The sequence below is a fragment of the Macaca nemestrina genome, chromosome 3, assembly GCF_043159975.1.
Source record: "Macaca nemestrina isolate mMacNem1 chromosome 3, mMacNem.hap1, whole genome shotgun sequence".
Taxonomy (NCBI): domain Eukaryota; kingdom Metazoa; phylum Chordata; class Mammalia; order Primates; family Cercopithecidae; genus Macaca; species Macaca nemestrina.
In genome coordinates, this window is record NC_092127.1 from 188,162,471 (window position 1) to 188,187,809 (window position 25,339).

The following is a 25,339-nucleotide window of genomic DNA, read 5'->3' on the forward strand; positions in this document are numbered from 1 at the left end:
GGAAGAATACAGAATTTCTATCTCTGAAGGTCTTTAAGAATAAGTAAGACATCACCTATTTCACAGAATTTAGGGTTATTTTTGCAAGAAGACAAAGTTCACGTAGATAGCATATACTAGCTCTACAATTCCTTGGTTATGGCATATGAAACAAAATATACAACTAAGCCAAACTGGCAAATGAAGAAGCTGAAAGTGCCACTTCTTAGGAGATGAATAACAGTTTGAGGCTATCATGAATTTACGTAAGACAAACATTTCAAAAATTTATCCTAGTGCCTAACAAACTTTCCTTAAAAGATCTTTTCTTTCAAATTAAAAACAGTAGCTTTATTAATGCACAACCCATTTCAAATTTGAAACACAACCCTAAACCATACCTTGTGGAATGGAAAGCCATGATTGTAATGTGGAATGAGACCAACTGAAATCAATATCAGAAATGTGAAGTAAGTAAATACTTTTTTTCCTGGGGGTAGTATAAAACGTATGAAATTACAGTAGTAAGAAGTTATTAATTTGAAATTATAAAGTGGAATGGAGGACTTCAAAATATTCAAAGATTTTTCAAAGAATTCTGAAAGCAAAGAAAACCATACTGTGCTCTGGAAAAACTTACCTTTTAGAAAAACAGCATTTCATTTGCACAGCTGCTTGCCCATGTTGTACTGCAAAGAAACAGCAATATGGATCCAGCCAAGCCTAGCACTGATTAAAGCTGCATTTTTGGATTCACAGGTATTCACTGATTGGCTTCTACACAAACATTCATTATTCAATAGTTAATCCAACTTAATCATTAAACCCGAACCAGGTGAGAACAGGAACTGTCAAGTTACTTATACAATAGAACATTCTGTCAAGGAGATTTATGAAAATTTCAACAATCCCTGGGCAAAAAAAATCACTAGTAGCAGAATGTTATCTTCAAGTCAGAGGAACTAACGAGTAGGCACTCCGAACTGCTTGCTAAATGAAAGAATAAAGGAATGTTCGTTCAGTGGGGGGAAATGGCTTTTCAAATCGACTTTTTTTTTTTTTTTTCAAATAAAATGACGGCTGTTTAAAACAGTTATTTGTGGATTTGACCCAACTGCTCATGTTCCAAATGGGTCACTGTCCCCAACCACTGGGATCCTCACCATGGGGGCAGAGGTGAGGCAGCCGTGTGTGACTATACCAGCACAGGCATCAGGGACTATGTGTCTATGATCCTATCTTCAATGGGATTTTCAGAGTTTTCTATCACTTGGTGTCACAAAAAAATTTAGCTCTTCAATTATGTTTAAAATTTCTTTTCTCCAACCTTATTTTCTGCTTATAGTGGAGAGTTTATGAGATATGCAAAATACAAGGAGGAAAATAAAATCAGTCCATAATAACATCACCTAGAAAGAAACTCTTTCATCACTGTAATATATTCTTTTCCATTTTATGCACATAACTTGACCCTGTGTGGCCATGGGTTCCACATCCAGATCCGTGGATTCAACCAAACACGGATGGAAAATATTTTTTAAAAAAGATGGTTGCACCTGTACTGAACATGTGTAGATTTTTTTCTTGTTACTATTCTCTAACCAAAACAGCATAACAACTATTCATGAAGTACCTACATTGTATTGGGTTTTATAAGTAATCCAGAGAAATAAACAGGAGGATGTCTGTAGGTTATACACAAATACTACACCTTTTTATCAGCGACCTGAGCATCCACAGAGTTTGGTGTCCACAGGCAGTCCTGACACCAATCCCCTGAGGATGCCAAGGGATGACCGTATGGCCCTCATATAAGCAAACCATATGACATGTAATTTCTATATTCTACTTACTTTACTCAACACCATAATGAGTACATCCCCTTGTAGTTACAAATTCTTCTAAAAAATTACCTTTAATGGCTACATAACATTTCATTGTTTAAATTTACCATAATTTAGCCAGGTGCAGTGGCTCACACCTGTAATCCCAGCACTTTGGGAGGCCAAGGCGGGTGGATCACCTGAGGTCAGGAGTTCAAGACCAGGCTGACCAACATGGTCAAACCCTATCTCTACTAAAAAACACAAAAATTAGCCAGGCATGGTGGTGGGCGCCTGTACCCTCAGCTACTTGGGAGGCTGAAGCAGGACAACTGCTGGAACCCAGGAGGCAGAGGTAGCAGTGAGCTGAGATGGCACCATTGCACTCCAGCCCAGGCCAACAACAGCAAGACTCTGTCTCAAAAAAAAAAATAAAATAAATAAATAAAAATTTTACCATAATTTAACAGTTTCTCTGTTGTTGGACACCTAGTTTGTTTCTTCTAATTTTTTATAAGGACAAACTATGCTATAATGAACATCTTTTTGCCAAACTATACCAGAGTATTTTTATACACTGAACCTTTGTCTGATTTTGTCATTCCTTAACATAACAGCTTTAAAAAGGAGTTACAAAGTTAAAAGTTAGGAGCATTTCTGAAAACAGCCACATTTTTGCTACATGGTTTCTCATTCTGTTTGCCTCACAGTACCGCCCCCAGCCTCCGAGGCAGGCAGGCCACACTCTGGGACCATTGCTGCCAACTCCCTCTCACTGTCTGTCAGAATGACTGCATTTTAAAACAGTGAACAACATGATTATTCCAACGCAATTAAACCCAATTATTTCACTCGTTAGTAATTATTAATATCTTCTCTACACGATAAGACCTCAGTTTCCTCATCTGGAAAATGAGGGGAGTCACACTACATGACCTCTCAGGCTGTTTTGTGTTCTAACATTCTATGATTCTTATCTTTTGCTGTGGAGACACTGAGTTTAGGCTCACAAGACACTAACAGAAGAATATAATGTAACCTATTCACTTAAAGCTGTTCAGCTGTTATTTAATCTTGCTTCTCTGGAAGCAGCTCATGAACAATAATTCTGCAAATTGGAAATACTTAAATACAATTGTCATGCTGTTTTATAAAAAGAAAGATAACATTCACTTCTGGTATTTTAATACGTAACCCAGTTTTTAATTCTCAATTCAGGCTCCATAAAACTAGATTGCACAGCTGGAAATTCTGATCCAAACTTGTAACTTCACAGAAAACCAGATGCTATATTAAAGATAAGGTTTCCTAGAGAAGTATAGCATTTTAAAAGGCAACTGAAAATCTGTATTAGATTTTCTCAGAAAAACAGAAACCTCCAGGATACTCCTAAGCATTAAGAACCTGCACATTATCGGAAAGATGAAGCTGCCAATCTGCAGTTAATATGTCTAAACAGCATAGAACATACTCATTTGACGTGCACACAAAGACCTCTATTAGGTGTAATATACCTAAAAGTATCTGCCAGATACCTCGAAAGCACTATAGGGCAAAGGGAAACAAATGACAACACTATTTTTTTAATCTTGTGAAAATTACATTAGTATAAAATGTACCAAAAACACCCTAACATTGTTTTAGTAAAGAATTTGAGTGGAGCCTTACTACTTGAAAAACAGTAAAAAATAACTAAAACAATGCAATTGGGAAAACAGAGAAAAAGAATTTAGGGAAATTGGCAGTGTTACTAAGTTAGCAAGAAGCTAGGAGTCAATAAAAACTTTACTTGTAAAAGAATATTTCTGTTCTTGAAAATTAACTTCATGGCATAAAAGACTACTCAAGGATAAAACTTTCCCTTTTATATCTTTTCAAATGAAACTGAAAAGGTTCACAGGTTTGGAGTCAAATTTTACATAAAAAGTTTTTCCCAGTATTCAATATCAGTGAAAAAAAAATTTATTGAGTTATTACTAGATGCCTTGAGTTGAGGAAATTGCATTGAAGGAAAAAAAAAAAAATACACAGCTCTTTTCCCTGTTGTAGCTTTCAGCAGCAGTCCACACAGTGGAGGGATGGGGATCCCTGGAAGTGGAGGCTGAATTGCTAAGGTGTATGGGGCACATGTAATTTTAAGGGAACTGATGTCTAGATCCCCAACCTTCATCTGTCTTCTTCCTACGCAGCTCTGCTTGAGAACCTGCCATAACCCACATTTCATTGGCTCTACTTTCCCACATGCTCGATGCAATCTCCTTCTCCTGCTTCAGAACACAAACACAGAGTTCTCACCAAACCCGCCCCCACTATGCTGCACTGTCCTGGATATAAAAACCTCAACCATAACGACGCTCAGAAATCCTGGGGAAGCTGAGAACGTGAATGACTCTAATGACTGGACAACAGAGCCTCTCACAAGTCAAGGGCTCCCAATTTTTTTCCATCCAACAAAATTAATAGAGAATCTAACTGAGTTGTCATCTGACAGGTCACTAAAAAAAGTTAATGCAGTTTTGGCTTGTAATTCAGAGGAAGTTCCAAGAAGTGAGTGGAGTGGCAGTGCCCTAACAAAAGCTCCCTTCTTATCTCCTTGTTTACGTAAACCAGGGTTCTCAGCTCTTACGTCTCTAAGAAATGAAAGCTAAGAATGAAATTGATATTAAACCTTGTCAGATTCTTTAAAAAAGTGATATTCGTCTACTTGCACACAACCTAGGTAGCAAAAACTAAACCCATGCATCACCTTGAGAGGCTCTACTGATAAAATAGTGTATTTTTACTGTTGTCGTTTAATCCACATACACTAGTAATAATTACAAAGGTAACTCAACACGGAACAACACAACATACAACACTTAGAGACTTTTGGTCATCATTGGAAATTTTTTTTTAAATTAAATTTCAATTTGCATATCTATTTCTGTGGCACAAAAATATGATAAAATGATCAAGAAAAGATTTCTGGGTGACAGGAGCACCAAAATCTCAGAAATCACCACTAAAGAACTTATCCATGTAACCAAAAACAAGCTGTTCCCTAAAAATTACTTTAATAAAAATTTAAAAAACATTTCCAAGCATAAACTGGGATAGGACATTATGTGGGGAAAATGAAATGGAAATGTGAGTTCAAGAAGAAAAAGGTTGTAAAACTGATGACTGTAAAGTTTTTTTTAAGAATTTTTTTTCAACAAATGATGGTGGATATCAAATATGGTATTCAGATTCCATGAGATATATTTAAAAGAGTGGAACTTTTTAGTTCCGCTTAAAATGTCAAGTTTTATAGTGCACTGAAAATTATATCCTTTGCAATTATTTAAACTTACAATGAAGAATTATAGATGTCAGATTGATAGATACATATGAGAGGTTACTCAGTTTTTTTTCAAAATTCTTTTAGGGGATACATGAATAAAAATGTGTAAAAGTCACTGACTTACACATCTAGTAGGGAGAAAAACACTAAACAAATATTTACAAATAAAATTCTATGAAGCAAAAACATAAGCATACCATGAGAGCTCTCTGAAACAGAAGAACAGCATATGTAAAGGCTGTGAGGTGGAGGAGAACATGAAATGTTCAACAAATCAAGCTGGATCATGCCATGCTTTCTAATCTATAGTAGATATTATTTTTTTTTTTCTAAAGAGATGCCTGGAAGGAAATGTTGTAATCTGGAAAATGATCTACTCAGATCTACTTATATATTTATTATTTCTCAGAAAAAAAAATCTGTTGCTTATCAGTGAAAACAGCGCATTCATTCATTCATTCATTCATCCATTAAATATTAACTGAATATCTGTTTTGTGCCAGACTCTATGAGGCACTCAGGATACAGGAGTACACAGACAATAAAGCTCTGATACCACTCGAAACTCAGCAAGAAGTATTTACTTTCAGAGAAGGAAAAGTGAAGTTAAATGGGAGACTAAGAGAAAATATTTGCAAATTATACACATGACAAAGGACTTGTTGTTCAGAATGTACAAAGTACTCTCAAACTCAAAACTAAGAAAACAAAAAACTAAACTAAAATTGAGCAAAAGACTTGAACAGACACTTCACTAAAGAAGGCAAAGGGGCACATGAAAGATGTTTGGCCTCATTAGCTATTAGAGAAATGCTAATTAACAATGATGTGTCACTACACACCTATTAAAATAGCTGAAATAAAAAATACTAACAATACCAAGTGCTGGTGAGAATGTGGAATAACTAGAATTCTCATACATTGTTGGTGGGAGCACAAAATTGTACAGCCACATTAGAAAATAAGCAGCAGTTTAAAAAAAATAGCAGACTTATTCAGCTCCAATTCACATAGCAAACAATTCATCCACGTAAATTGTGCAATTCCATGGTTTTTAGTATATTCGAAAGTTGTGCAATTATATCTCCCCAATCCGTTTTAGAAAATTTTCATCACCCCCAAAATCCCATACCCATTAGTGGTCACTCCCCACTTCCCCCAACATCCACAATTCTGGGCAACCGATTTACTTTCTAACTCTATGGATTTGCCTGTTCTGGACATTTCATATACAGTGATTCCTTCATTTATGGTGGGTTTATGTCCCAATAAATCCATCATAAATTGAAAATATGGGAAGTCAAAAATGCATTTAATACACCTAACCTACCAAACATCACAGTTTAGCCTTGCCTACCTTAAGCGTGCTCAGTACACTTATTGAAGTATTTACCTACAGTTGGACAAAGTCATATTCAAAGAATGCTGGCAACACAGTACACTGTAAAGTATGGGTTGTTTACCCTCATAATTGCATGGTTGACTGAGAGCTGCTGAGGAGCATCAAAAGGGAGTGACATACTGCACATTGCTAGCCTGGGAAAAAATCAAAATCCAAAACTCGAAGTATGGGCTGGGTGCAGTGGCTCATGCCTGTAATTCCAGCACTCTGGCAGGCCAAGGCAGGCGAATCACTTGAGGTCAGGTGTTCGATACCAGCCTGGTCAACATGGCGAAACCCCATCTCTGCTTAAAAAAAAAAAAAAAAAATCAGCCAGGCGTGGTGGTGCACATCTGTAATCCCAGCTACTCAGGAGGCTAAGGCATGACAATCGCTTGAACCTGGGAGATGGAGGTTGCAGTGAGCTGACATCAAGCACTGCACTCCAGCCTGGGTGACAGAGACTCTGTCTCAAAAAACAAAAACAAAAAATCAAGTATGGTTTCTACTGAATGCTTATCACTTTTACAGCACTGTGAAAGTTGAAAAATCATGTCCTGAACCTTAGAAAGTTAGAGACTATGTGTAAATGGAATTACGCAATAGGTGGCCCTTGGTTCCTGTTTTTTTTTTTTTTAATTTAGCATATTTTCAAGGTTTATCCATATTGTAGCAGGTATCAGTACTTCATTTTTTATTGCCGAATAATATTCCATTGTATGGATATACATTTTATTTATCCATTCATTAGCTGATGAACACTCAGATGGTTTTCACTATTTGATTATTATGAATGATGCTGCTATGAACATTTGTGTAAGGCAGTTTCTTATACCATTAAACACACACTCACCTAGGAATCTTACCCCTAGGTATTTGCCCTAGAGAAATGAAAATGTATGCTCATGCAAAAATCTGCACACAAACATTTGTAGCAGTTCTATTCATAATTGCCAAAAACTAGATACAACCCAAATGTCCTTCAACAGGTGATAGATAACTGTCGTACCTCCATATAACGGATAGTACTTAGCAATAAAGAAGGAACTATTGATACACACACATCTAGAATCAACCTTAAAGGCATTATGTTGACTAAAAGAAGTCAGTTTCAAAGGGTATATATGATCCCATTTATATGATGTTATTGAAAAGACAAAATTATAGCAATGGAGAACAGTTTGTGGGTTCAGGGGAGTGGCGGTGACTACAAAACGACAGCATGGGAGTTTCTGAAGGGAGATGGAACTGTTCTGCATCCTAACTGTGAAGTGGTTATACAAAACACACATACACACAAAGGGAGAGAGTACAGAACCCCCAGTGGATGCCTGAAACCAAGGATAGCATTGAACTCTATAGATACTATGTTTTTTCTATACATACATACCTATGATAAAGTTTAATTTACAAATTAGGTACAGTTAGAGAATAAATGCAATAATAATAAAATAGAAGAATTCTCGTAAGTTATATGAATGTGGTCTCTTTCTCTCCAAGTATCTTATTGTACTGTAATCACCTTTCTTTTTGTGATGAACTGAGAGGATAAAATTCAAACCACAGTTGACCACGAGTAACTGAAACTGTGGAAAATTAAACTATGGATAAGGTGGGGGATGGGACTATTGTACATAAAATGCTAAAATTCATAGAACTGTATTAGCAAAAAGGTCAAGCTTACTGTATGTTAATCTACAAATAACACTTAAATTTTTAAAAAGCAGCTCTTCCTAAGCCTGTGCTCAGCAAGGAGAAGGCCATGTTCTCTTGGAGCACCAAGATCGTGAAGCCCAGCGGCGAGAAGCCAGATGAGTTCCAAAGAATGCTGGCAACACAGTACACTGTGTTACTTGCGATGTGCAGTATGACACTCCCTCTTGATGCTCGGCAGCAGCTCTCAGTCAGCCATGCAATGAGGGTAAACAACCCATACTTTACAGTGTACTGTTAAGAGTCCGGCATCTCCCAGGCTCTTCTGGAGCTGGAAATGAACTCGGACCTCAAGGCTCAGCTCACGGAGCTGAATATTATGGCAGCCAAGGAAATTGAAGTTGGTGGTGGTCAGAAAGCTATCATAATCTTTGTTCCCATTCCTCAACTGAAATCATTTCAGAAAATCCAAGTCCGGCTAGTATGCGAGCTGGAGAAAAAGTTCAGTGGAAAGCATATTGTCTTTATCACTCAGAGGAGAATTCTGCCTAAGCCAATTCGAAAAAGCCACACAAAAAATAAGCAAAAGCATCCCAGGAGCGTTCTCTCGACAGCGTGCATGACGCAATCCTTGAGGACTTGATCTTCCCAAGTGAAATTGTGGGCAAGAGAATCCACGTGAAACTGGATGGCAGCCAGCTCAAAAAGGTTCATTTGGACAAAGCCCAGCAGAACAACGTGGAACACAGGTTGAAACCTTTTCTGGTGTCTCTAAGAAGCTCACGGGCAAGGATGTTAATTTTGAATTCCCAGAGTTTCAATTGTAAACAAAAATGACTAAATAAAATATATTCACAGTAAAAAAAAAAAAAGTTACAAAGTGGCAGCTAGCTAGAAAAATATACAAGTCTCCTAGTCCCTTATGTTCTAGCCTGTAAAGGAAGCATTCCATATTTACTGCATGCTTACCACTGATCCGTCACCATGCCACAGAGGCAACCTCAGAACAAATGACCTTGGCTATCCTAACACAAAAGTAAAAGGCATTCTGAGTCCAAATATAGGATGTTTTTAACTTCAATACTAGCTAGCTTTCTATCACTGCTCAGGAGAATTATTAATCACCACTAAATAAAATGCATCATGGCTGACACTCCCCCTAGTGCACAGGACACTGAAGTGCCCATGTGAAAAGCACCTGCTTTTAGGACTTCAACTTAGGGCTCATATCTGAAACCACCGTTATTTTGTTTTTGTTTTTTGTCTGTTCATGGTGTCTTAAGTATGTCATATGTGGACCTCACCATATCCCCCAGTTTTGCTTCTCTAGAATACAACAACCTATCTCTGAACTGTCACTTCTTGCCTCCCATTTATGGCACATATCCTGTATTTCACTTGACAGCATCCCAAAAGTTCGGTGAAAATCTTGTTTTTTTCTTGTGTTGCACAAAGATTATATAAAAATATATATATATGAAGTTTGTTACTTGGAGACCAGGAGTACCATATTCTAAAATGTCAGGATTATTTGGAACTTAACAAGAAGGAACTGCTGTGTAACAACAAAAAATTTTTTTTTCTTCAACTTTTATTTTAAGTTCTGGGGTACATGCGCAGGATGTGCAGGTCTGTTACATAGGTAAACGCGTGCCATGGTGGTTTGCTGCACAGATCATCCCATCACCTAGGAGTTAAGCCCAGTATCCATTAGCTATTCTTTCTGATGCTCTCCCTCCCACCAGTCCCCACTTCGACAGTCCCCAGTGAGTGTTGCTCCCCCAACACGTGTCCATGTGTTCTCATCATTCAGCTCCCACTTACAAATGAGAACAGGCAATGTTTGGTTTTCTGTTCTTGTGTCAGTTTGCTGAGAATAATGGCTTCCAACTCCATCCATGTCCCTGCAAAGGACATGATCGTGTTCCTTTTTATGGTTGCATAGTATTCCATGGTGTATATGTACCACATTTTCCTTATCTAGTCTATCATTGATGGGCATTTAGGTTGATTCCATGTCTTTGCTATTGTGAATAGTCCTGCAATGAATGTATGCACACATGTATCTTTATAACAGAATGATTGATATTTCTTTGGGTAGATACCCACTAATGGGATCGCTGCGTCAAATGGTATTTCTGCCTCTAGTTCTTTGAGGATTGCCACACCATCTTCCACAATGGTGGAACTAATTTACACTCCCACCAACAGTGTAAAAGTGTTTCTATTTCTCCACAACCTCGCCAACATCTGTTGTTTTTTGGCTTTTTAGTAATCGCCATTCTAACTGGCATGAGATGGTATCTCACTGTGGTTTTGATTTGCATTTCTCTAATGATCAGTGATGTTGAGCTTTTTTTCATATGTTTGTTGGCTACATGTATATCTTCTTTTGAGAAGTGTCTGTTCATGTCCTTTGCCCACTTTTTAAAGGGTTTTTTTTTCTTATAAATTTGTTTAAGTTCCTTGTGGACTCCGGATATTAGACCCTTGTCAGATGGATAGATTACGAAAATTTTCACCCATTCTGTAGGTTGTCTTGTAACAAAAATTTAACTTGGAATCAAAAGACCCTTATTTAAATGAGCATGGGTTTTGGTTATAATCCAGCCATATTTTAGACAAATAATAAACAATAAGTACAACCAATATGTTAAAATCAATAGTAAGTGTGTTAACAAAGTATGGTAAGTGGTGATAAGTGTTACAGGACAAAAAGCAAAAGTAAAGTAAGGTAAGGGAAATCTAGGAAGCGTGTAGGGAAAAAGTGAATTCTAATTTTCAACAGGGTGGTCAGGATGAACTTATTGAAAAGATGACATACAAAAAAATGTTTGGAGGAGAAGTAAAAGTTATGCAGACAGGTATCTCCAGGCAAATACTTGGGGAAAAACATTCCAAGTAGAGGAAACAATAAGTACAAAGGCCCTAAGACAGGTGTGTATCAAGCATGTGTGATGAACAGCAAGGAGACTGTCTATTAGATCCTCAGGTAACAGAAATAATGTCAGGTAGGAAGACATCTATAGATGTTTCTAAGTGTAGGGTTTCAAAGAGGTCTGACCTGGAAATATAAATCTGGGAGTTACTGGACTACAGAGAATATTTAGAGCTAGGGGACTGCAGGAAATCACCACGCATCATTTTATGAGCATTTTATAATGGGTGCCTACTACGTGTCAACTGTGTGCCAAAGAGAGAGACAGAAAGAGAAACTCAGCTTCACAAAATACTCTGCTAGTTTAACTTTAGTTTAACCAAAGCAATGGAGGAAGGCAGAGGAAGAGAAACACAGATCATCCCCAGTCACAGTTTTTTTAAAAAAAAATTAAAGAAAGTTAAGAAAAACAGATTGCGTGTAAAATATAAGTAATCTTAAATCTGGGTCTTAATCTAGGTAATTAACTTGCAGGCACCTGCTAAATGTCTCAGATCCTCTTTGTCAAGTCATTCACTAACATTATTTTCATCAATCTGTCCATCAAGAAATCCATGACATGCAATTATTAAAAAGTCAGGAAAAAATAGACGCTGGAGAGGCTGTGGAGAAACAGGAACATTTTTACACTGCTGGTGGGAGTGTAAATTAGTTCAACCACTGTGGGATACAGTGTGGAGATTCCTCAAGGATCTAGAACCAGAAATACCATTTGACCCAGCAATCCCATTACTGGGTGTATACCCAAAGGGTTATAAATTATTCTACAATAAAGACACATGCACATGTATGTCTACTGCAGCACTATTTACAATAGCAAAGACATGGAACCAACCCAAATGCCCATCAATGATAGACTGGATAAAGCAAATGTGGCATATATACACCATGGAATACTACGCAGACATAAAAAAGAATGAGATCATGTCCTTTGCAGGGACATGGAAGAAACTGGAAGCCATTATCCTCAGCAAACTAACATAGAAACAGAAAACCAAACACCACAGGTTCTCACTCATAAGTGGGAGTTGAACAAGGAGAACACATGGACACAGGGAGGGGAACAACACACACTGGAGCCTGTTGTGAGGTGGGGGACAAGCAGGAGGGAGAGTATTAGGACAAATACCTAATGCATGCAGGGCTTAAAACCTATATGACGGGTTGATAGGTGCAGCAAACCACCGTGGCACATGTAGACCTACATAACAAACCTGCACATTCTGCACATGTATCCTAGAACTTAAAGTAAAATTTAAAAACTTTAAAAAAAGAAATCCATGCCATGGCTTGAATGTGGGTTGGAAGATTAATCAAAGGTACAACGCATTCTGACAGTTTCAAAGAGGAATGTAGCTTGTCCAGACTATGCTAATGTGGACCCTCACAGTTCCTTGTGCCAGCAATACTTTATCACGGACTTCATACGACAGCTATGTTTTGTTCTATGAAACTGAATGTTTGATTTTTTATCATAATCATTCCTAAAAATAGTGATTTCATCTCTAATATATGAGTTGAATATTAATCGTAAAAGAAATCTTAGGGAGGACAGCATAATTTTGATGCAATTCTAGTAGCAATTCCTGAATAGCCTTTGCTTCAATAGTTTGGAATATGTATTGTTTAGGTACCCAAGGCAGGCTAGAAATATCTATTTGAATCTATATGGTAGGGGGATCAATAGTCCTTCTAAACCTGGGTGATGGGATATCTGTATACTAGGGCAGCTATAAACTGAAAAATCTTAAATATGGGACCAAAAATATGTACAATCACCAAACAACACTCATGATGTGTGTGTGTGTGTGTGTGTGTGTGTGTGTGTGTGCGCGCGCCCCTAGGTTAAGGTCCTCTTAAACATAAACTAATTCTAGTTAGCTTTCCAAAGCAGGAGAGAAGATTTGAAAAATACTAAGATAATACATGAAGGATGGGTTAAAGTTCAGGTTTTATCAACCTAAGCCCTATTGACATTTTGGGCTGGATAATTCTTTGTTTGGGGGTGGAGGCGGGGATGTTTGTGGGAGAACTGTACATTGCAGAATATTTAGCAGCATCCCTGGCCTCTTTCTGCTAGATGCCAGTAGCAGCCCCCTAGGTGTAATAACAAAAAATGTCTCCAGATATTGGCAAATATCTCCTAGAAGCAAAATTGCAAGAGCCACTAGTTTAAATGATCAAAAGATGGGAAGGGCAAGGATATTGCTAGCCTCTGAAACAACTAAACCAGATATTTAAAACTCCTCTAGAACTCTCTTAACTCCTACTTGTTTTGTCTGCATTTTAGCCTTAATTTTCTCATTGCAGCTTAGCAATGAAAACTGGCCACCAACAGCTCCTGCGCTTTGTTTGCTGAAATCCAGGCCTCTGGACTAAGAATAATTCTTTTTTCTAATTCAACTTTAAAAAACCTTAGGAAAGGATTCTGATTGGCCTGATTTGAGTCTGGTTGCTACCTCTGGTCTGTGACCTAGAGGGTAGAAGATATTATGGAAACACAGCAGCTTGTACTGAAACCACTTGATTGAAGCCAGAGGGGGGATCAGTTCCCAAGAAGAAGGAAGGTACTATTGTTGACAGAAGGGTGGTTTCGGGACCAAGGATAGGTATCTGCCACAATCATCTACTGTTGATTAACCAGCACACCATAGAGCAAACAGCCAGGACATTAACAGTCCTTTATAATACTGAACTAGATTTGCTTTTCTGCATTTGAGGCACCTTTGTGAGTCAGTACTCTGGGAAGCATGAGTTGGTAAGCAGATTACACAATATCTAAGCTTGAAGGTTTTTTTCACCAACGTATCTTAAAGTGACTTTCTGGATGACACATTTAAGTAATCCACAGATGAAAACTGGGAATATTGTTACTAAATATTGCTCAAAGTTAGACATGGCAAAAAGCTGGCAGTTGGTATGCTTTGTGGGCTATTAATAAAATATACTTTTAACATGTGACTCTGCCTCAATCAATAGAAGACCATAATTGACCAACCATTGCTCAATTTGTGGGCTGACAGAAAACCAACTGTTTGTCTTGAAACTCCAACTGGGTTTGAGAATAAAATCCAGGAATATAATAATAATATACATATCAAACGGACATAAGGGCATTCAATTTAGAATTTAAAGAAGGAAGCAGTCTAAGTTGAAAAATTTTAAGACTTCCCAAAGAATGAGAGGAGACAGACATAGGAAATTCTTCCCTGATTGTCTCTTTAGGAAATCTCAGAAATTTGGTTCTATGTTAAGTAAAGAAGTACCTGTACTTTGAGAGTGGAGATTCAGATAGAGGATGGGCTCCTGTCTGGCCTGGATCTCAAATCTCAGCTTTGTCTAAGCAAGCCAGGGCTCATGGGGTTTCCCATTCATCTGGGATCCTCCAGTAGAAGAAAGACTCAAGTGCCTGATTACAGTTTTATCCCAGAAGCAGCACCACTTTATCCGGCCAGGAGCCAATCATAATCAAACTACAGAGAAAAAGGTTTGAAGAAGGAAAGTGTGGAGGATTTCAACCAACAGAGTTAGACTGCTTCGTGGAAGTCATCTTATGGTCATGGCTCTCACTGCTCTGTTCCTGGATCTTATGGTTGCTTTTATGGGCCACATTCCCTGGTGAGCAACATAAAGGTATAGTGATATTTTCAAAGGTCATAAGATTACTTAAATGTGACACATTGAAAATCTCTAAAATCAAGTTAGTAAAAATCACACTGCTACATCTTAAACAGATACCTGACAAAACAGCATGGCTGATGAAATTTTTAATGCTGAGTCAAAACCACCCCAGCACTCCATATTGACAGCAAAGCCAGAGGTCTGGGATATCTCCTTGCTAATGCGATAATGAATTGCCAGTTGACTGTGATCAGGCAATCACAAACTTCTGTTTTTTTCTTATAAAGACCGATGTTCCATCACTGCTTTTATAAATGGTGTGATTTCTTCCCTTTTAAGCTGAGGGTAGGGGTGTGATAAAGACACTGAAGACCTCAGTGGGGGTAAGGACATGCAATTACGTTAAGAGTCAGTACTGGAGAAAGAACTGTTGAGAGGGCACCTTCCATTGCAGGTGAGAATCCAGCCTAAAGGAGATGTGGTCATCAACCACACACTTCAAAATCCACGTGGCCAGGACTTGTATATTACGGCTTCACTGTATCAAGTGGCACCTTGAAAGTCGTAAGTATTCAATACTGTTTACTGACTCTTTCTGAAGGCTTCTTTATGAATCATGAAGAAAAAGATATACGTAGATATATGAATCAGAAAAATGTTTCTCAGTCTTCTCACTGCAGATGGAGAAAACAGCTGCATAAAAATTGCTGTAAGTAAAGCTATCAACTTCTTAAGCACAGCAACAGATAGTGCAGCTTCCATGGAAAATGGAGACTTCATGAATAAAATTCATTCTATCATTGGTCTCATTAAAAAAATTTAAAGTGAGAAATTTTAAAAAGTTCTATTGTTCAGTTATTTGGTTATGGCAAAAAAGAGAGTTATATGTTACTTAGATGTGATTTCTACTAACTTTTAAAAATCCTTCACTCCTACCTTTCAATACTAAGATCTCAAATGGATGATCCACTCTCTCCTCATTTGGTTAACAAGGAGCAAGTGCCTGTCACAAGCCAGGCACTGTGTTTTAAGCAGTAACACAATGGGATAGGATAACATCCATCTAGTCTTTGATCTGAAGGAGCTTACAATCCAGTGGAAGTGGCATAAACAGGTTAATCAACGAATCAACGAATATAAAATCCAAACCACCAAAGGGAGTACCCACACATTAGGTAATGAAAGCAGGAACTAGGAGGGGCTCTGGGCTGTGGAAAAAAAAAAAAGAGAAAGACTAGAGAATGCTTTCTTTGGATCAGATAAGGGGGTATATGAAAGAGGATCCAAAGGGTCTCTCAAGTTCCCAGATAGGAAGACTAATCTTCTGCCTTCTCTATGAAGATCCGAAGAAGCACACAATGGAGGCTAATTATAACAATAGTTCCATAAACTATTGTTTGGAATATAGTTGGGAAGGAGGGAAGGAAATCATATTATCCAAGTGTTTGCAAGTAAACGTCTCATGAAAACATTCAACATAAGGTACTTGTAATCCTCTTTAAGTTTCACTTTCTCCATATAATTCTCAGAAAGTACATTCATGCAACCAAATAAAACCACTTATCTCCCCAATGACAAAGTCCTTAAAAGTTCCAAAGGATAGTGAGACCTAAAAGAATAAAACTTATTAATATAACATACTAGGAAAGGTTGTAAAATTTCTAGAAAAATTCATGGCCTAATATGCAATGATTACTTCTAATAATACCTCAAAACATTTGTTTCCAGTGCTAATTGTAATGTGAATAACTGCGAATACTAAATAATGGAAAAAAAGAGCTTTGACTACCACATAAGCAGTTCTAAAAATTGTGGTCATCTTTTGTTTGTGTTTTAAGAAAAACTTGAACAGCCAAGGTTCCCGGATAAAATTTAAATACTTTGAACTGGCTGTGGTGGTTCATGGTAATTAATTCTTACTCAAAGACTCATCAGATCATAAATTGACTTTATTAAGAGAAATTATTTGAAATGGACTTTGAATACTATACACTGTCTCTTATACTGGATACCAGTCTGATTAGTAAATGAAATAAAAATGTGTACCCAGAAAAAACTATAAGACATTTGATAAAAGAGAGACAGATGTGCTTTAGCAGTCTACACATATTTTTGGAGACATTAAGTATACAAAGCAACTGGAAATTACCTATAGTTTTCTAAATTTAAGAAGAAAATAAATTATTTTTTCCTAGCACATAAAAAAGAGTTATAGTCAGCAGCAACATTTTAAAGGCTACTTAAAAAAAATACTACTCACTGGTAAAATCCCTTCCCCCACCCCATGCAGTCTTTTCTCCAGTGCAAATTATTGATTTGCAGACAAGAATAAGTATTCCGAAAACAGCATCTGATTACAGCATAAGCTATAGCTGATACAAAACCTTTTGTGATGAGAAAAGGCAGTTTCTCAAATCTAAGAAGGTAAAACACCAAGTAGCAAAAATGAATCCTTTAAGAACTATCAAACCAAACAAAAAATAAAATTAGATATAAATTCAAGTTTTAGACTGTGGTCAATTGAGGTCTAGACAAAACCCTATGTTTGTTCACTGCCTAGTCTCCAGTCTGCTCCAAGTTTGAAAAGGTAATTGAACACAGTCTATAATTACTGGATTAGACACAGATGGGCTCTGTACATTTCAGGGGGAAAAAAGCACTGTTTTGATTCATTTTATGATTGCCTGTAAGGTCAGACTTTTCAAAATGTACTTTCATCTGTTAAATGGTTTCTCAAATTCCCTGGGGTATATCTTCAATAACTGTGATGTTTTAAGCAATTTGGGTCTATCAGATCCTGTCTTTGAATATAACTAGCTGCCCATTTTCTAGTATTATAAATGTGCATGTAGGTTAATTGCTACATCTCTTACATATTTTCTGAAGTTGCAGTTTTGGAGGAAAAAATTGAAAAATTATGCCTCTTTTCCAACAGGAATTGACCATATTGATGATTTTCACATAAGAAAAAAATCTTTAGCTATATACAAAGTCCATGAAAAATATTTTCTAGCTGACTCAAGTGAAAAACAGAAACAAGGAAACATCAACATTCTGCATTTAAGTTGTAAGCAAAGTAATCTTAGATAGATACTTGCAACTGAATAATTTATAAAACAATGCACTCTTGACTAATGTGCTATGCATTTTTATTTAATAACTATAAATAAATAGGAAACATTTTGTCTGTGCTAACATTTAAACGATTTTCCAATTTTAAAAAAAAGAAAAACTCTAAACATAACATTCTGCATCACTTGCAGTAATAATAATGCTATTATATAGCAATATATTATAAATTCATAGTGAAAAATCGTATCTAACTTGGAGAATTCAGTATTTGGTCCCTTCAGTGTAGTGCCTATCTTATTTCCAAACATCCCATATTAAAACAATTTATGCAACAGCACTGACAATACACAAAATTTGGATGAACATTTGTGGCATACTCAGTAGCATCAGTTACAATGCCACAGTCTTCTTTGCTTAGTATACTTTATCACAGAAAGTTGGTTCTAAGGCTGAGATTTGTTCACAGGAACTCCTGACTGTATCAATCAAACAATCCTTTGGAAAATAGCTATAGAATTTCCAGGGCTGTTCCGAACCAGCGGTACTGGGGCTCATCAGTACATTCTTCCCCTTATTCCCACCGACATCATGACATCAGGTGCTTCTGTTTTTTCAAAATCTCCTTTCCAATTATAGCTTCATTTTCTATTCCCAAAATTTACTTCAGTTAGCTACTGTGATACTAAATAGAAACATCCCAACATCAGAAAAATAATAGGAAGACAGTGTAGAATAAAGAATAATCCCCAAAAGTTTGTATATTTTAGGAAGTTGGTTTTTTGTTGGTGTTGTGTTTTCACACATAAGGAAAAGGGGAATTTATAGTCACATAATTAAAACCTAAGTTGACATTCTTCATAAAGTCACACATGTAGGCAGAAAGCTTTATAATTAAAACAAAAAGATTTATAACCATGTTCAAGAAAATCTAGCAATTTTACTAACACTCTTTACAAAATGCATAAACGTGATTTACTTATAACCTCTTCTTGTCATCAAATCAAGAGTTTCTAAACCACACAGATAATCCTGTGTTTTTAAAAACCACTAATTTCAAAAGAAGATAATATTTTACAGAGACAAATGTTCATTTCACTACCTACATGAATATAGCAATCACCATTCTTTATAAGTGTTCTTTAGTTTTTATTTTTTTTGAGACAGTCTCGTTCTGCTGCCCAGGCTGGAGTATAGGCGCGGTCTCGGCTCACTGCAACCTCCGCCTCCTGGGTTCAAGCAATTTTCCTGCCTCAGCTTCCCGAGTAGCTGGGATTACAGGCGCCTGCCACCATGCCTGGCTAATTTTTGTATTTTTAGTAGAGACGAGGTTTCACCATGTTGGCCAGGCTGGTCTCAAACTCCTGACCTTGTGATCTGCCTGCCTTGGCCTCCCAAAGCACTGGGATTACAGGCATGAGCCACCCCACCTGGCCTATAAGTGTTCTTATAAAATGTTGCAAATATAATGATCTCGCATGTGCTAAGGAAGTGGCTTTAAAACTTAAATATATTATAAATATGTTATATCTTTATGCAAAATGAACAACTGCCCCAATTTATATTTCAGATATATATGAATTTTCTTATAACGGTTTGTTAAACGTAAGACATACCTGTATTAAGTGACTAAAAGCACAGAGAACCATGTAAATGCTGTAGAAAATTATTAACAATTTCCATCCTTACTCTCCTTAGGGCTCATGCACAAAGCCAAGATAATATCAGAATAAGGCATTTGTATAGAAAACTATGACAGAACTTTGGCCTTGTTATTGTGCTGTTTAATTCTTTCTTCGAAAGGGTGTATATAAACTGAGTGCAACAAGCCAATCTAAATGGTAAAACTCCCAAGGAAGAAAATTTCTCTAAGTAAATTTATTTGTGAATTTAAATGTGAGTTTCACAGGACTGGTTACCAAAAATTGTGCCTTAATGTAGATTATAAACACATCACTACTTAAGAAAACATAAGGGTCTAAAAAAAAAAAAAGATATACAAGCTATAAATTAACTCCTTCCTTCCTCTCTCCTTTCCTTTCTTCCTTAATTTCTTTAATTTCATTTCCAGTCACAGAAAACATATCTTACAAGATTATAAAATAATGAATTTGATATTATCTGCATCAACACCACCCAGTTTTAGCCCAGCTCTAGCTCACAACGGTTTACTTATATACACGTGTACTTTATTTTATGACATTAGCGCTCTAAATAAATTGGGAGCTTAAAAATCATAAAACTGACTATAAGAAACAAAAGAAAGCCTGGAAAGATTTCTTCTTAGCCTGTCTCAAAAAAGGTCTTTCCCTTTTTAAACAATTTACATGATGTTTTATGGTCCTTTTAGAAGAGAATTATAGTAAATGGCACTCCAAGTGGGTTGTGTGAACCCACAAACCACTCTTCATAAAAACTGCTATAATTTTCTAGGACAGAGACAATAAAATATCATACATAAGCCAATGCAAAATCACGGTGTGACCGCAGTAACAAACACATTATTTTCTTGAAAATTAAGCATGATAAAGCTGACAAAAAGATGACAAAGAGAAAAATCCTGACAGTTTACTCAATATACTCAACACACAAGCATTTACAGAATTTTCCTCCATTCCCTAAGTGACTTGAAATACAGGTGCTAATCTAGGACTCAAATTTTTATACGTAGTTCATCTATTTTTAATAAGAGATTAACAAAATTATTAACTTCATCTGTAGCTCAAGGAACACTTTAAATAACCTAATCAATCTATCTAAAGCTGCTAACATTTTTGTTTCTAGTCAAATGTTAAGCTTTATGGAAAGTCCTAATGAAATTTTCAGGAGATGCATTTCCCATTTCAGACCACTAGGGACCAATAGGTGCCATCCACTCCTGAGTCAGTAACTGAATAGTTAATAGAATTAACATGCTGCAAAAATAAGCATGTATTACCTTCTCCCTAATAGAACCAAATCATTAGCTGTAAAATAGCTGCGAAGAACTGAACGCTATATAGGCAAAAAAGAGAATGCTCAAATGAGATTTTAAGAGGATGAGTAGTTCAAATGGTGTAATTGTTGAATCATCATCTACTCTAGAAAACTTTCTACTTTCCCTTTCCCCATGGTAGAATTATTGAACAAGAAAACTGAAATACTAAAACCATGCTTTTCTAACTTAAAGGTGGACGAAACTGCAATACCACACTGATACAGAAAAATAAAGCCTGCCTAATACAATTCCCTGTAGCTGATCACAGCAGCTTATTGCTAAGTCAGGCATGATACTGAAATTAGGATTGGTGAGCCAAGCCAAAATATCTATAAAAGAATATCATTTATCTTATGATGCAGTAATAATAGTAAAACGAAACAGCATTTTCTACTTAAACCTGTTCATAATTACAAATTCCAGGTACAATGAACGATTTAAAATACTTGCAACATTCCTTCACAGTAAAACATTGGAAGAGAATTGAAGAGAAATAAACATGAATCCCAGAAACAAGTTAACTGGTACAAACCTTAACAGATACATTTTATTGCTTTTCAGATTCTTACAGTAAAATGGTTGCTCGTAACAAATTATGCTGAAATTAAACAGTATTTTTGCATATAGCTCAAATAACCCAACTCTTTCCCAATAGGGTGCTGTTAAGGAGCATCTCAAATTCCAGGAGAATATGGCAGTCATTTGATTAAATCTGTTAAGACGTCGTACATAGATATTTGGTCTCCTTCCTTCCACACACACAAAATATAGTAAGTGCAATTCTAAAACAGTGAGCTAGAGAACAAAAGTTGAAGACATGAAATGTGTACTCATCAAATACTTTCACATAAAAATGCACTTTAAATATTTTTGCTTCTATACAGACTTTAATAAGATACCTAAAAAGCTATACTATTAGATGTAAAGAACAAATAGCCAGTTTTAAGTAATGTGCTATTAAAAATGAATTCATTATTCTTGAAGTTGAAGTTTTGTATTATAAAATACATCAGTGCATTTGTTCAGACAGTCTAGCTGGCCTTTGTTTGTGTTTACTGAAAATGCCTTCCATATACTTAAGGCCCCAAACCAAAGCTTCCCAAATGGAATCTGCAGAGAAAAAAAAAAAAAAAACACTGATTCCAGAAAGAAGACTGTGCAAACAATACATAGTTCCAAGATAAATAAATCTACTCAAAGCAACAAAACTTCCTCCAGGTTAATCAAAGACTCCTGCCTAGTGAAATATATCTTTCAGAAAACACAAGATGTCCACATGTTGAAGACTTACAATCAAAATGATCTTTAGTATCTAAAAAAAATTCATCATCCCAAAAACAACATTGTAGAATTTATCTAGTCTTCCAAAAAGACTTGAACAATCTTTGAAGATGCAAAACATTTTCACCACATCCTATAAAATCCCACCTGACTTCGTTTACCAAAGACTACTCGCCCACCTAACCCACCCCTCCACCCCACTCTACAGCTCTCACTAGACTCTGTTATTTGTCCAGTAAAATGCAAAAGTCTGGCAAAATCTTCATAGCAAAAAGAAAAAGTTACTGAATCTCTTTTGACTCCAAGGCCTGGTTTCCTTTAGGTCCCCTCACTGACATTTCTTTGGCCCCACAGCATGGGGTACAGGCCGATCTGCATGGCTGGCTATACAGACGTATTATGAAGCCTTTACAATTGACCACACAAACACAATACCACAATGTAGGTCAACTTGTGCACTCAAATGCCAAAGTGAAGCTTATATGGAAGTAAACTACAGACATAAATCTGCGAGGGTAGAATTCCACCCAATGATCCTAAAATTATTTCAAGGAATCAATCTCCAAGTATGCATCATGAAATCAGAAGAGCCCAGTTAAGCTTTTGAGGGGGGAGGATAAAGAAGAAAGAAAGAAAATGAAAGACTTAAGAAGCAGCAAAGCTTTCACCAATCATTATATCATTGAGAGGGCTCAAACTACAGATGAAGTTAGAATACAGAAGATTGTAGAAAGGGTATTTAAAATTATTAACTGATCAAAAATTTGTAGTTGTCATTAAAAAAAAATACAACTTAGCAATTCAGTTCAGAAAGAAGAATATCCCCAGGAACATACACATCTGTTTAATATTACAAGCCAACTGTCAACATCCTAAGTGAAGTTTTAATTTAATATTTTTTCTTTCTTGATGTTTTACCTTTAATCAATGCCTCATGAGAGTATCAACTTTCTATAAGAAACTGTTAAATATAAAGAAATGTTATTGTAGCATGTTTATAAAATCATAGTTCGAGAACTTTTTATTTTTCCAAAGCCTGACCACAACTTAATTATCTGCAGGACATTCCAGGCTCACAATTGCAAGCTCCAGTTCCCAAGCAATTTTAAACAATATCTACTGTACAGGACACAGGGTACACAAAAGACCGCAACATGGTTATATTTCCAAAAGTCAGCATTAGGCCCTTTAGACATGGTTTTTATTTTCATTAAACAATATTTGTTTCCTCACTAATCATTAAATGGTTTTCATCACTATTGCCTGCTTTCCTTTCACATGTCAGTTGTTAGCATCAGTGTTTGTGTTCATAATAAATATAAAAGTGACCCACCCCATCATTTAAAAATGAACACACATGATGTCTGGTTCAATGAGTGTTAGAGACTCAGCAACATACTCACACCCTGAATACTGTTCTGTTTTAATCTAGACACTTAAAAAAGTGTAATGGAGTAATAAGACTATAGAGCCCTCTCCTTTAAATCAGATTTAAGCTTCGTGCCTGCTTATGTTATTGTGGGCACACAGATCTAATCAGTGGTTCAAGACATTTACTTGGGAAAAAGAAAGAAGAAGACAGTAAGTTCATATCCCTGACCATAATGGGAAGGAGTTGAGAATACTGCCAATTCCTACAGATGCATGAGAAAAGTAGCCTGATTAAAAGTAACACATTAGAAACTGACTGAAATGTAGAGGAGCAACTCACAGAGCATTCCAGAACTTTAGGAATAATTCTGAGAAAGTAAATTTTAAAAATAAACAAAAGCTGTATGCTATAAAGTATTAGGAACAATAAAAAATATGTGAAGTGTGGAAGAAACAAAGAAAAGTATATCAAAGTCAGAGGAAAAATTAATCGTCAGTAAAAAAAAAAATCCAGTAAATAATCTGGAAAACCTTCAAGAAGTTCAGATACTTGCACTGTTGCATTGGAACTAGTAGAGTTTCCATAAAATCAAATTATTTAAGTCCAAATAAACTAATTTTGGATTTCAGATTAACTGGCCGGTAGCTATGGTGAGTGCAGAGACACAGAAATGTACAAACACATGTGTTTACTGGCACATGTGTTTATCAAACACTCTATAGCACTTCTTATGTGCTAAGCACTTTCAAGGTGCTTTACTCACATTAATCCTCCAAGATTAGGTACTACTTTATTCCCATTACATAGATGAGGAAATAAGGCTAAATATTTTACCCACAGATCAGCCACAGGAGGTGGTAGAGCCCAGAGTCCATGCTCTTAACCATCAGGGCACAAATCATTCTGGGTGACACCTCTAATCCAAGTAAAAACAAGCCTATTACTTGGAGGGATCCACAGGCCTAAGTTCTCCATAGCTGCCTCCTCGGACTTCTTATCCTCTGCTGGCTTCTCAAATGTAGTCTTTTCCCAGGGACTACTCTGAGGCCCTCTTTTCTTCTGACTTGAAATTTCCTTTGGGCCATTCCACTCTTTCCTCAACGCTTCAATCTCCATTTACATTCTGATGTCTTCTCCATTCTAAATTCCTGGCTTAGAAATCTTTCCTCCAGTACATTTCTATATTTACAACTGCCTGGGAAATGTGTCCCTTGGGTGTTCAGCAGGCACCTCAAAAACTACAAAACGGAACTCATCTTAACTACCTACCTAGTTATCCACAATGAAAACCTCAAAGTCATCTATAACCATTGATTTTCATCTCCTACATTGAACAAGTCCCAGCTCTTGTCAAATATATCTTGAGTCTACTCCCTGGCTCTATAGTAACGAGCTGAGTTCAGGTCCTTGCCGTATCTTGACTATACTTGATTACTGCAACAGCTCAACTGGTCCTCCTCCTTGCTGCCAGTCCTTCTCACCTCTGCCAAATCCACCAACTGCCAGCAGAATGATCTTTCTCAAATACACACCTAATCACGTTAGTCTCCTGCTGAAAACTTTTTATAGTTCACCATGGCCTTCAAGATAATGCCATTCCTTTCCCATTCTAGGGGAATCCCTTTTTACCCTTCAAGGCTTAACTCAAAACTCACCTCTCCTATTATGCCCTCTCCCTTTAACCCCTCCCAGTGAGTTCTTCACTTCCACCTGTGTCCATATACACTTTGATAGCAGCACTTATTAGAACATGCTTTAGTTATATGCCTCTAAGTCTATTTTTTCCCTAGATTATGTGTTTCTCAAAGTCAGACATTGTCTCACTCATGTTTGTACACCCAATACCTAACCTAGTTGTATACCTGGCATATAGTTGGTGCTTAATAGTAAGTGACTATAAGTGAATGAATAATTCATTCTCAG

At 36.6% G+C, this 25,339-nt stretch overlaps 1 protein-coding gene and 1 pseudogene across 3 annotated transcripts in view; one reads left to right on the top strand and one right to left on the bottom strand.

Annotated features, from left to right (window-relative positions):
* The window catches only part of LOC105465850 (syntaxin 18), a 124,438-nt gene that overhangs the window by 80,893 nt on the left and 18,206 nt on the right, over window positions 1-25,339 (bottom strand). The gene's annotated exons all lie outside the window — the stretch shown is intronic.
* Window positions 8,268-9,030, top strand: LOC112423876 (small ribosomal subunit protein eS7-like; annotated as a pseudogene).